A 14235-nucleotide genomic window follows, 5' to 3' on the forward strand; every position below is an offset into this window, starting at 1 on the left:
TGTAATGATTGAAAATGTAATTAAGTGGTGGAAAGGGATTGTACTGGGAAAAGAGGAAAGGAGGAGGCAGGAAATGGTAAATTATATCACATGAAGAGGCACAAAAACCTATTTCAGTAGAGGGAAAGAAGGGAGGGAGATGAACATTGAATCTTACTCTCATCAGATTTGGCTCAAAGAGAGAATAACATAATCAGTTAGGTATAGAAAGTAGAGGGGGAAAGGGGAAAGAGGAAGAAAATGAATAGGGTTAACAGAAGGGAGTGCAGATTGAGGGAGGCAGAGGTCAAAATCAAACCTATAGTTAAGAGAAAAAGGGAGAAGAGAGAAAGAAGCATAAACAGGAGAGAATATCTTCTCTAGATGGAGAGAAAGACATAGATAGGAATCATAACTGTCAATATGAATCGGATGAACTCCCACAAAATGGAATCAGATAGCAGAGTGGATTAAAATCATATTTCTACAATCTGGTGTTTACAAGAAATACATTTGAAGCAAAGGGTTAGATATAGAGTAAATATAAAAAGGCCAGAACAGAATATAATATGCTCCAGCTGAAGTAAAAAAAAAAAAAGCAAAGCTAGTAATCCTGATATCAAAAAAAGCAAAAACAGAAACAGATCTAGTTAAAAGAAATAAGGAAGAAACAACATTCTGTTAAAAGGTACCATAGACAATGAAGCAATATCATCATTAAACACATATACACCAGTGGTATAGCATCCAGATTTTTACAGGAGAAGTTAAGGGAGTTATAGGAAGAAATAGACAGTCAAAGTATACTAGTGAGGGAACTAGATTTCCCCCTCTCTGAATTAGATGAATATAACCACAAAATAAACAAGACAAAAAGTTAAGTAAATGAATAGAATTCTAGAAAATTTAGATATGGTAGTCCCCTAGAGAAAATTTAATGGGGATATAAAGGAATATAATTTTTCTCAGTGGTATATGTCACCTCCACAAAAATTAACTATTTATTAGGGCATAAAATCTTCAAAATCCAATGGAGAAAGGCAGAAATATTAAATGCATTCTTTTCAGATCATGATGCAATAAAAATTACATATCATACGGCATCATGGAAAGATAGACTAAAAACTAATTGGAAACTAAATAATCAAATTCTAAAGAATTTGTGGGTGGAACAAATCATAGAAACAATCAATAACTGCATCCAAGAAAATGACAATAATGAGACAACATACTAAAACTTATGGGATGAAGCAAACAGCAGTTCTTAGGGAAAAATAAAATATAAAAAGAGGAGATCAATGAATTAGGCATGCCACTAAAAAAGCTAGAAAAAGAACCAATTAAAAAATTACCAATTAATTGCCAAATAAGAAATTCTGAAAACCAAAGGAGAATTTAATAAAATTTGAATCAAGAAAACTATTGAACTAATAAATAAAATTAAGAGCTAGTTTTATGGAAAAAAATCAATAAAATAAATAAACTTTTGTTTAATTTTATTTTAGAAAAGAAAGGCAGAAAATCAAATGATCAGTATCAAAAATGAAAAGGCTGAATTTACCACCACAGAAGATAAAATTAAAACAATGATTAGGAACTATTTTGACCTACTTTGTGGCAATAAATTTGAAAATCTTAGTGAAATCAATGACTATTTAAAAAATATAAATTTCCCAGATTAACAGAAGAGGAAATAAAATATTTAAATTACCCCATTTTAGAAAAAGAAATTGAACAAGCCAAAAATGAACTCCATAAGAAAATATCTCAAAGGCCAGAAGTATTTACAAGTAAATTCTATTAAATATTTAAGGAACAATTAATTGCAATATAATATAAAATATTTGGGAAGATAGTTGGAATCCTACTACATTATTTTGTGATACCAATAGGGTGCTGATGCCTAAGCCAGGAATAGTCAAAGTAGAGAAAGAAAATTTCAGACCAATTTTCTTAATGAATATATATGCAAAATTTTAAATACTATTTTAGCAAAGAGACTTCAGCCATTTATCTTAAGGACAATACACTATGACCACATAGAATTGATACCAGGAATGATGCAATATTAGGTAAACTTTTAGTTTAATTGACTATAGCAACAACAAAAGTAACAGAAATCATATGATTATGTCAATAGATGCTGTTAAAAAAAATTGACAAATTACAATACCCATTTCTATTTAAAACACTAGAGAGCACATGAATAAGTGGAATGTTCCTTAAAATAATGGGTAACATTTATCTAAAACAATCAGCAAGCATGATACATAATAAGGATTAGTTTAGAAGAATTTTCAATAAGACCTATGGTGAAAAAGGGATGAAAAGTTTTTGCACAAACAAAGCCAATGCAACCAAGATTTATAGGGAAGCAGAAAACTGGGAAACAATTTTTATAGTCAGTGCTCTGATGAATGCCTCATTTTTTTTTAATGCTTTATTAACTTCTGATTTATATCACCCATTTCAGCCAGATTTTGAGTTACAATTTTTCTCCCCATTTCTCCCCCACCCACTGCCCCAAATTAGCAGTCCCACAGGATATCCGCACCTCCAATCTGCTCTCTCCCACATTTTCCTGTGCCTGCAGATCCCACTTCCCAATTACATGTAAGATGGTATTAATAATATCATATATATATATACACACACACATATATACATATACATATACACACACACATATATGTATATATTTGAATATTTGATTTCAAAACTTTCAATTACAGATTCAATCCCCTCCTTTCCCATCACCCACCCCTACTGGGAAGATATGCAGTTCAGTATAGGTTGCACATGTGTGGCTAATGCAAAACAATAACATAGTAGATACATTGTAAAAGACTGATTACACTTCCCTCCCTCCCATCCCACCTCCCACCTGCTCTACTCTCCACTTTGATCACGTATATTTTCAAGTGAGTGCTTCCAACCTCCCTCCCCCCCCCAGCTTACGCTCCCTTCTATCATCCCCCCTCTCATACCCTTCCCCCCCTATTCTCCTGGAGGGTGAGATACCCTATTTAGTGTGTATTTCATTCCCTCTTCAAGCCAAATTCAATGGGAATAAGGTTGTCCCATTCCCTTTTGCCTTCCTATTCGTCCCCTCCATTGTAACCATTTTCCCTTGCCTCTTCTATATGAGATAGTTTACCCCAATCTCTCTCCCCATCTCCTCTCATTATATTCCTCTCTCACCTCTTAATTTCACCTTTTAAGTATCATCCCTTCCTGTTAAATTGATCCTGTGCCCTCTATCTATGTATACCTGTAAACATATATACACACATTCATATATGTATTCATATGCCCATATACCCTCATACATAGACAAATATATATATTTCTATTCCCTTCAACTACTGAGAAAAGTTTCATCAGTTACAATTATTGTTTTTCCATGTAGGAATGTTAATAGTTCAACTTTGATAAGTTCCTTATGATTTCTTTTCCCTGTTTACCTTCTCATGCTTCTCTTGCTTCTTGTATCTGAATGCCAAATTTTCTGTTCAACTCTGGTTTTTTCAGCATGAATGCTTGAAAGTCCTCTATTCCACTGAATGACCATATGTTCCCCTGAAACATGATACTCAGTTTTGCTGGGTAGGTGACTCTTGGGTTAATCCCAACTCCTTTGACCTCTGGAATATCATATTCCAAGCCCTTCGATTCCTCAGTGTAGAAGCTGCCAGATCCTGGGTTATCCTGATTGTCTTTCCACAATATTCAAATTGTTTCTTCCTGGCTGCTTGTAATATTCTCTCCTTAGTTTGGGAATTCTGGAACCTGGCTATAATATTCCTAGGAGTTTTCTTTTTGGGATCTTTTTCAAGGGCTGATCGGTGAATTCTTTCAACCTCTATTTTGCCCTCTGGAACTAAAACATCAGGGAAGTTTTCTTTGAGAACTTCCTGGAGGATGATTTCTAGGTTCTTACTTTGGTCATGGCTTTCAGGCAGTCCAATAATTTTTAAATTATCTCTCCTGGATCTATTTTCCAGGTCAGTGGTTTTTCCCATGAGATATTTCACATTGCCTTCTATTCTTTCATTTGTTTGGATCTGTTAAACAGCATCTTGATTTATCATAAAGTCATTAGCTTCCATTTGCTCCAATCTAATTCTGAAGGAATGATTCTCCTTGATGAGGTTTTGAGATTCTTTTTCCGTCTGGCAAATTGGGCTTTTTAAGGCATTCTTCTCCTCATTGCCTTTTTGGGCCTCCTTTGCCATTTGAGTCAGTCTGTTTTTTAAAGTATTATTTTTCTCAGTCAGGCTGTTGACTCTCATTTCATAATTTTCTTGCATTGTTCTCATTTCTCTTCCCAATTTTTCCTCCACTTCTCTTATTTGGTTTTCAAAATCTTTGTTAAGGTCCTCTATGCCCTGTAACCAGCTTGTATTTTCCTTTGAAGCTTTTGGTGCAGGCGTTCTGACTTCACTGTTTTCCTCCTGTTCCATGCTTTGCTCCTTTTTGTCCCCAAAATTGGAGCATATTGTTGGCATCTTCTGTCTGCTTTGTTTCCTTTGCCTGATCATTTTGCCACTCAATTACTTGACTTTTGGGATTTTTGCCACAGTAGGACTCTGCCACCACACAGGGGAGCTTTTTTCCCAAATGCTGGGGTTTTCTCAGCTGCCGGAGGTATTAGATGGGTGTCCTCTCTGAGGTCTCCACACGTTCTGGCAAGCTGGACACACATCCCACAACCTCCACCCTAGACTGCAATCCAGATCCAAGCAGGTTAAAGCAAGAATGATTACTCCTCAGACTGGTGCTTCATCCCCCTACACTCTGCAGGCCAAGAGTTGAAGCTGCCACGTGGAGCTGCTTGGCTGTGCTGGCGTCTCTGTGGCTTTTCACCCTGGGGGTAAAAGCCACACACACCCATTTATTGGTCGCAAAATCCAGACTGTACTGACTTCTCTCTTTGTCCTTTGTGTCTATGTGTTGATAAATCTGAAAATGGCCACAGCTGCTGCTGATCTGGAGTCCCTCTGACTGGTGGCTGGTCAGGCCTGCCCTGGGGTTAAAGCCTCCTTGTGGGGCTGGTCTCAGCTCCCAGAGCGCTGCGCTGGATTCCTGCTGGCCTGCCGGGCTGTGTTCAGTGGGAGGTTAGCTTAGCTGTGTCATTTTTTGTGTTCTGCAGCTTCAAAGTTTGTTTAGAGTCCCCTTATTACGTGGATTGGGGAGGGTGGAAGCCGGACCTGCGGGAAGGTTGTGCTTCTACTCCTGAATGCCTCATTTCTAAAACATATAGAGAACTGAGTCAAATTTATAAGAATACAAGTCATTCTCCAATTCATGAATTTTCAAAGGATGTGAACAGGCAGTTTTCAGATGGAAAGGAATGTTCTAAATCACTATTAATTAGAGAAATGCAAATCAAAAAAACTCAGAGATACCACATCACACCTATCAGATTGCTTAACGTGACCAAACAGGAACATGATGAATGTTGGAGATGTCGGAAAACTGGAACACTAATGCATTGTTGGTAAAGATGGGATCAGATCCAAGCATTCTGAAGAGCAATTTTGAACTATGCCCAAAAGTCTATAAAATTGTGCATACCCTTTGACACAGCAATATCATTTTTGAATCTGTAGCCCAAAGAAATCATAAAAATATTAAAAGGATTAATGTGCACAAAAATATGTATAACAACTCCTTGTGGTTGTCAAGGTTTGGAAATTCATGGGTTGCTCATCAAATGAGAAATGGCTAAACAAAGTGTGGTGTATGAATTTAATGGAATATTATTATGCTATAAGAAATGATGAGCAGGCCAACTTCAGAAAACTCTGAAAAGACTTATAAGAACTGATGCTGCATTTGAAGTGAGCAGAACCAGAAAAAATTTTGTACAGTTACATCCCCATTGTGCTATGACTAAGTTTGATAGACTTACCTCTTCTCAGCACTGCAAAGATCTAAGACAATTCCAAAAGACTCGTGATGGAAAAGTCTATCCACATCCAAAAAAAGAACTATGGAGTCTCAAAGCAGATTGAAGAATACTATTTGATCTCTTTTTTTTATTTTTGTTATTTTGTTTTGTTTCCTCTTTCTCTTGGTTCCTCCCATAGTTTCGAACACTTCTTTACAATATAATTAAGGTGAAAATCTTCTTTCTTTTGTTTTGTTTCTTTTTTTTTTTGCAGGTGGGAAGGTAGGACAATTGGGGTTAAATGACTTGCCCCAGGTCACATGGCAGGTAAATGTTAAGTGTCTGAGGTGAGATTTAACTCATGTCCTCTTGAATCCCAGGCTGGTGCTCTCTATTCACGGTGCCACCTAGCCACCATGAAAATATGTTTAATATCAATGTATATGGAGAGCCTATGTCAAATTACATGCTGTCTTGGGGAGGGAGAAGATATTGAAAATTAAAAATCTTATGCAAGTGAATGCTGAAAACTCAAAATAAATAAGAAAATGTGAATGAAATTATACTTTAAAAAACAAATAGGCCAAATGGTAAAAGAGGCACAAACACCCACAGAAGAGAAGCATTCCTTAAAAACAATAATTGACCAAATGGAAAAAGACACACAAAAAAATCACTGAAGAAAAGAACTCCTTAAAATAGATTTGGCCAAATGGAAAAGCTTGTAAAAAAAATAACTGACTGAAAAAGAAATATTTTCTTAAAAATTAGAATTGGGACATTGGAAGCAATAACTCCATGAGATAGCAAAAAACAATCAAATAAAACCAAAACTATGAAACCGTAAGATGAAAATATGAAATAGCTTATTAGATACACAACTAACTTCAAACAAATGATCAAGGAAAGATCATTTAAAAAGAATTGAACTACCTGAAAGCTATGATTAAAAAATAATATAACATTAACTTCCATGAAATTATCACAGAAAACTACCCTGACATTCCAAAGCCAGAATGCAAAAAAGAAATTGAAAAAATCTATGGATCATCTCCTGAAAAACATCCCAAAATGAAAACTCCCAGTGACATTATAGTCAAATTTCAGAGCACCCAGGTCAAGGAGAAAATATTGTGATCAAAAAGAAAAAAAATGATTCAAATATTATTGAATCACGCTTAAGACAACATTTGCAGCTTCTATCTTAAAAGATGTGAGTTCTTAGAATATTATAATTCTAGAAAACAAAGGACCTAAGATTACAATCAAGAATCACCTATCCTCAGACACTTAACATCCCCCACGAAAAAAAAAAAAAAAAAAATAGCTGTGTAACCTTGGTAAGTTACTTAACCCTAATTGTCCTCCAAAAGGGAAAAAAAAAAGAATGATACTATAAAAAATAGTGAACAGGATGCTCTCAGAAAAACCTAGATTCACATGAGCTCACTGGCTCCAATCTCCATGAAGTATAGCAAGTTACTCTCCTGGCTTGGGGGTGATGAGCTGGGGACCACGCTGGTGCTGCTACCTCCACCCTGAGCAGCAAGCCAGAAACATGGTGGACCAGAGTGGTGAAATTGCCGCTGTCGTGTGCTGGAGCACTCTTTATCATTTAATATATTTACTTCTACTGCAAGAGGCAGATTGACCTAAACTTCAAGAACAGACTCCCAGAGCAAAGAAAGAATGAGAAGCTTGCTAAAGAGAGAGCCAGACTTTCCAAGGTAAATGACCTTAAAGATGCAGAAGCTATTGAGAAGTTCTTTCATGTAGTAATATAACTTGGAGGTGGAGACAAGATGGTAGAGTAGAAACAGGTCCCCTGTGCAGCTTCAGCTCTCACCACCTTCAATTCGTTTAAAAGTGGACGCTAAAAGAATTTTGGACCTACAGAACCTACAAAATGAAACAGAGGAGCTAACTCCCCACTGAGGACAGGCTGGTATGCTGGCAAGAATCAGCCAGCACAGTGCTCTGCCAGTCAAGCCCAGCTGCACTCAAAGGTTTTAGCCCCAGGGTGGGCCTTACCAACCACCACCTGGAGGGACTACAAATCACCAGCAGCTGTGGCAATCCGGAATTATCAACACATATATGCTAAGTACAAAGTGAGAGGCCAGTGCAGTGTAGACTTTGGGACCCAGTAGTTGGAAATATGTTGGCTTTTACCCCAAGAGTGAGAAGCTGCTGAGTCATATTTCAATTATTTTTATATATTATATGTATATAATATTTAATTATATGTGTACAGGTATACATAGATAGAGGGCACAGGAGCAATTTAATAGGAAGGGATGACACTTAAAAGGTGAAATCAATAGGTGTGAGAGGAATTTAATGAAAGAGGATGGGAATGGGTTAAACCATCTCATATAGCAGAGGCAAGGGAAAAGGTTTATAATGGAGGGAAAGAATAGGAAGGCAAAAGGGAATGGGTCAACCTTGTTTTCATTGATTTTGGCGCTGGGAGGAAATGACATACACATTAAAAAAGGTATCTCGCCCTACAAGATAGTAGGGGGGAAGGGGATGAGAGGGCGGATGATGGAAGGAAGGGCAGGCTGGGGGAGAGGGAAGTTGGAAGCAGCCACTTTTGAAAAGACATGGGATGAAAATAGAGAATAGAACAAGTGGGAGTTGGGATAAGAGGGAGTAAAATATAGTCAGTCTTTTACAATATATCTACTATGGTAATATTTTGCATTAGCTATATATGTACAACCCAGAATTGCTTATCTTCCCTGTAAGGGTTGGTGACAAGGGAGGAAGGGAATGAATCTGGAATTCTAAGTCTTAGAATCAAATGTTTTAATGTATATATACTATTTTACATGTTAATGGGAAAGAATACAGGCACTGGGGTCATAGAGATCCACCTGCCCTACTGGAAAAGTCAAAGGAGGTATGGGAGAAGATATGGGAGAGAGCAGATTGGCGGAGGGGATATACTGTGGGATTGTTATTTTGGGGCGGTGGGTAGGGGAATAATGGGGAGAAAATTTTCAGTTCAAATTCTGCTGGAAATGAATGATGTAAATGAGAAGTCAATAAAGCATTTGAAAAGTTAAAAAAAAGTAATACATCTTGGTGAGGAATCACTAGCAAAAGGTGAATAGGAAAAGATTGTTGACCACTTGACAAATGCCATTGCTGTCTCTGGGCAGCCACATCAGTTCTTCCAATTCTACATCAAACTCTTTCATCAACAGTATTCCAGATGCTTATGATTAAGCTACCAATAATTAGCCAGAAAATTGTGAGTGTTTAGAGCTTGACCAAAGATGAAGTGGAGTGAGAAACACATCAACATAATAAAATCTTAATAAAAATTTAACTAATTCTTAGCCCACCAGATGAGCAGCAATGGGTGAAAAGGACAAACATGCTAGTTATGAACTATCTATTACACTGAAATCTACCAAAGTTGATTCTCACTTTGTATACATAGGTTTGCTTGTGTTTTATTTATCTTAGTAAGAAGTATATTTTGACAAAAGAAATTTCATTTTATAAATACACTATGAACTATCTAAATATCACTAATTTCATTTGTTATTAAAATATAGTTTTAAGATACATAAGACATGACAACACTACATATTAAAAATAACTAATACCCATTTTTGAAAAATAAAAATTAAGGCAATAAAAAGAATTGTAGACATGTCAGACAGCTAGCAGGTCAACGTGTAACTTTTGTAGCATATTAGAAAACTGAGAAATTTGTTTTAATTTACCAAATCTAACAAGATGTGAAAGTCACTGGATGTGAAATTTCCCATTCATAAAGATCATCATAGATACATTTAGGAATATTTTTGGTGTACAGGACAACAGCTATTCATAACCAAAAAAAAATTGAAAATTATTTTATTTAAAACAGGCTTATGAGACCTGGATATTTATCTTGTAATTCAGTTACTGGAAAGAGAAATGAGCTAGTAATGGTCAAGAAACTTGTGTTCTAGTGCTGTTCTGCCACTAATGGCTGTGACTGATGTACAATAGACTTCTTTATCTCAGAAACGCTCTAAAATGAATAATTTTTATTAAGGAATCTGAGTTCTTTTCAATTCTTTGATTAACTTCATTCTCAAAGTCAATTAGTCATGATGTGTTTTCCATCCATATTTGTCTTGCCAGTCACAAATATTAATTATATATACCAAAATGCTTTCCTTGGCCTATTACTATACCCTGATCAGTTTTTCTTTTTAGCTTAAAAATCGCTAGAGAAGAAAAATTTTCTGGCAGTTGGCCATCCAAAAGTAGAGTTATCTCAGGATACTGTGGATTCTCTATGATTGGGTGTCTCTAAATTGGAGACTGTATGACCATTTTTGGAACTCCTTTTCAGGAATATGTTGGATTACGTGACTTCTAAGATAAAGTCTCTTTCAAATCTGTTACTGCTGTTTTAGAGTAAGTTTAACTTACCTCTTGCTTCATTTCACTTATCTCCATGTTCTTCATTTATTTCTTTTCTACAGTTTCAAATTTTGGGTTTATTTACTTTCTTAAACATTAGAACACAAATTTTTGACATTGTAGAGGAAGGTTTGTTTCAGATAAGGATTCGACTCACCAAATTTATTTTCTTTAGTTTGAAAATTAAGGGTTAGCATCTGGTACATATTGGAATATTCGATAATGAGCACTTTCTTAAGGCCCCAGTAGAGTGGCCCCAATTATTTGCTATGACCTGTTTATAAAAAGTCTTATGTTCCATTCAGTAGCACTGAAATCTTGTTCGCTAATCTCTAGCTTTACAATCTTAAGAAATGAGAAGCTTTAATTATTTCAGGAGAAGGGGAGGCCAATCCGTTAAGGGAAAAATGGCTTTTGTGGGAGCCACCTCTAGCTTGCTGATATGAATATGTTAAAGAAGTTTAGTAAATAAGCTGCAGAGAATTCGGGGAAAAGGATTGCTACAGATAACTAAGACATGGAAGTAGCAAAGTACAAAGTTCTTTGGAAGAAATGAGGCTTCATAGAAATGTTACAGAGTGGAGTAGACCATTTGAACATAGAAGGGAAAGAAGAAAAATCTTGGAGAAATTCTAAGTTGTAGAAAAATTGCAGATCAGTAGTGCTGGATGAGATTCCTACACTGATAAAATTATTGATGGACCAAAAAACCAGCCCTATATTATAAACCACCCAAACACCCATAAGTGAAAGGAAAAAGGCAAGAATGGGATAAAATCAGATATAGAAAACTGTTCTTGGGACATCGAGGTCCAGTAAAAATAATCATTTGCACTTGTTAGTTCTGATCCTAAATGGCATATAAGTTAAATTGGTCCCCTGTTCTGAGAAATTTTTTAGTGAACTGATATGGCAAGATTTTTCTTATTGTTTATTGAAATAATAAAAATAACATTTTTAACAAATTATAATTATTTTGGGGATCAACTACAAATTTAATTCTTGTTACATATGGCACCAGAAAATGAAATATCTTTGGTGAAAAAATAATTGATCTTGAAGGTAGAGAATGGTTTTCTGAATTTTTTTAGATGTTTAAGTGTAGGATTAATTCATATTGTCTTCCTAAAGGAGTTTATCTTTTATGAAACCCCAGTCCCCTTTGGTAAAGTCAAAGTCTATTATATTCAAGTGAAATAAATATGTCCCATCCCTATCTCCCACCAACCCCTCCCCCTTTAAGAAAAGAACAAATTGTGTAGAACATACACAATTGCATAAATCCTTTGGAAATGGAAAGTCATGAACATTCAGATGTATACAAGTTTCATTGTATGGACAAAAGTTTTTGATCTGTTTCATAATTTTATGCTTAGTGTAAAGCATCAGGAACATTTTGGACACATATATTTACCTGAAAGTAGCAGATTTTTTCTGTCAGATGATTTTAGCAATTATCCAAATGGAGTATAATATTTTTGCCATCATCTTACCTGCTTTTCTTACATTATTAATTCAATGTGTGGATGAGGGTGTTGCACAGAATATAAAATTTTATAGAAATTCCAAGAATGTGGGTTCATTACATAAGCAAGAACTATACAAAACTTTCAAACAAGAGATGAATTGTTTAATGTCACTTGTACCTCAAGCTGTTAAAAAGTGAAATATTAAAGAACTTGGAGAAAATCTGTGGGCATCAAGGAAAAAAAAAACTTAAATTAGCTAACACAAAGGGAAGTAAGAACCTTAAGAATATTGTACACAGTAACAGTAATATTAAACAATGATTATTTATGAATGACTTAGTTATTCTCAGCATTACAATTGATCCTAAAGAATTCTGAAGGACTCATGATGAAAAATAGCTATCAATTTCCAAAGAAAGAACTGATAGAGTGTGAATGCAGAGCAAAGCATACTTTTTTTTTCTTTTTTTCCCCTCCTTTTTCTTGCTTTTCTGTTCTGTGTTTTCTTTCACAATATGACTCTTATGGAAATACAATTTGCATAACTGTGCATGTATAAGCTATTTAACTTGCATTCTAAATGAGGGAGCTATTTGTTTTGAATGAAGGGTAAAAATTGTTTTTACATGCAACTAGGCAAAAATAAAATAGTTATTTTTTTAATAGGATGGAAGTGTTCAGCACCCATTGTGCAACACTCACAAGTATGACCTAAATCAGATTAAAATATCATTGAGTAATGTTTAACATAAGAAAAAAGCAATAAAATATTTAAGTTAAGTGAAAAAGCAATTATAAAAAAGACAAATTATTTGTAAAATAAAAATAATTTATTAAATAAAATGGTTGTGTCTTAGTGTATTTTATATCATTTTTATTCATTTTCTCTCCACTTTGTTTTATATAGAATGACTTAAAGCACCCCAATATCTTGTCCTTTATAATTAGACATCACTGATTTAATGGCAAAAATACAATAAAAATAAATATTTTAATTTTATTTTTTCAGAAGGTGTAGTATATCATAGAGAAGTTGAGCTCAATAGAAAATCAAGTAAGGACAATCATAGCAAAGGGAATTGCTGTGTTTCTGCTACTTCCTCTAGAATAAAATACAGATTTCTCTGGCATTTAAAGATCTTTTCACCTTGTCTCAACCATACTTTTCTAGGCTTGTTTAGATTGTTTAATATATGCCTATGCAATGGTAATGGAATTTAAAGATTCCATTTTATTGGCTTGGTTTTTCAGGTTAGGTTTTACAACCCAGAGCTTGTAAATACCACTCCTGTGATTGCCTTGTTGACATGAAGAGAGGGGACTGAACTGGGAGGAGCTAGTGCCTTTGATAGAGAGGCCCAAGCAGAGGGAGGCCAGAAGAACTTTTGGGAGCAGCATTATGGAGGCAGAGAGAGACAGAAAATCTCTGGGGGTTAGAGTTGTTGAGAGAGAAAGAGAGAAAACTGCCAGCCAAAGCCACTTGGACTGCTGTGGGCCAGTTGGAGCTGCCCAGGACTTTTGACAACTGCCACCCAAAGCTTCCAAGAATTGAGGAGACATGACTGTGACCCTGGTATTTTTTTCTCTCTGTTTTGTTGTTGTTTGGCCAGATTCAACTGCTGACAGTGCTGTTGTTGCAGAGGTTCTGGAAACTTGCTGTTGGTTCAGAAGCCCTGAAGGAGGATTTTCTTGTTTTATGCTTACAGAAATCCTGGGGGAGTGTCTTTCTGATGTTTTCAGGGTTCCTGAGACTGTTCTGCAGGCAGAGTGTGAATTAATGTAGATGCTGGCAATAGATAGTGTGGCTTTGTTAAGCTTTGTCTTCCCAGAAACAGAGATTACTGAGAACTTGCCTTGGGTCAAGATGAAGGAAAGATCTCTCCTTGGGTACTGAATAGTGATGATATTGTAACCTTGTTGTGTCTTAGGGGAAAATGGCCTTTGTGCTCTCCACTGCCTCTTTGAGAAAGTGCTTGGTGGTAACCGATGATAATTTTAATTCAGTTGTAAACCAGGGGTGGAGCACTTTGAATTTATACTTTGTGATTGAATGGAGAATTTACTAAATGAATTATTTACCCTGTATTTTGATTTTCTGTGAATATTTTGCCTTCATCTGTCACTGAATAAATGGTGTTTACTATGCTTGTAATTGGAACCTGGAAGTTGCTTTTGCTTGGCATTACAGCCTACTGAATACCTGATGATACATTCTCTTCTAAGCTTAATTATCCAGTGTGACAATCTGGTTTAAGTACTTGCTTTGATAATTTCAGGGGTCAGATTTTTTCATTGTTTTATGGACACAGGTAAAGGCTTATATATATATATATATATATATATATATATATATATATATATATATATATATATTTCTTATTTTTTAGAAAAAAAAAAATATTTGTTTTGTGGGGTGGCGTGTTATACATTAACGTATATATGTATATCTATATCTAATCTGGA

The 14235-nt window shown here is 35.3% G+C and overlaps 1 long non-coding RNA gene across 1 annotated transcript in view; it reads left to right on the forward strand.

The window, feature by feature from the left end:
- The first annotated feature begins 13101 nt into the window (after window positions 1–13101).
- LOC138170509 (uncharacterized) overlaps window positions 13102–14235 on the forward strand; it is a 4398-nt gene continuing 3264 nt past the window's right edge. Inside the window, exon 1 of the long non-coding RNA XR_011170643.1 lies at window positions 13102–13345. This is a non-coding gene — a long non-coding RNA (uncharacterized lncRNA). The remainder of the gene's footprint in view (window positions 13346–14235) is intronic.

This window comes from Petaurus breviceps, unplaced genomic scaffold (assembly GCF_028583685.1).
Source record: "Petaurus breviceps papuanus isolate PSGF00001 unplaced genomic scaffold, PetGlider_PUasm1.0 126, whole genome shotgun sequence".
NCBI classification, from domain to species: Eukaryota; Metazoa; Chordata; class Mammalia; order Diprotodontia; family Petauridae; genus Petaurus; species Petaurus breviceps.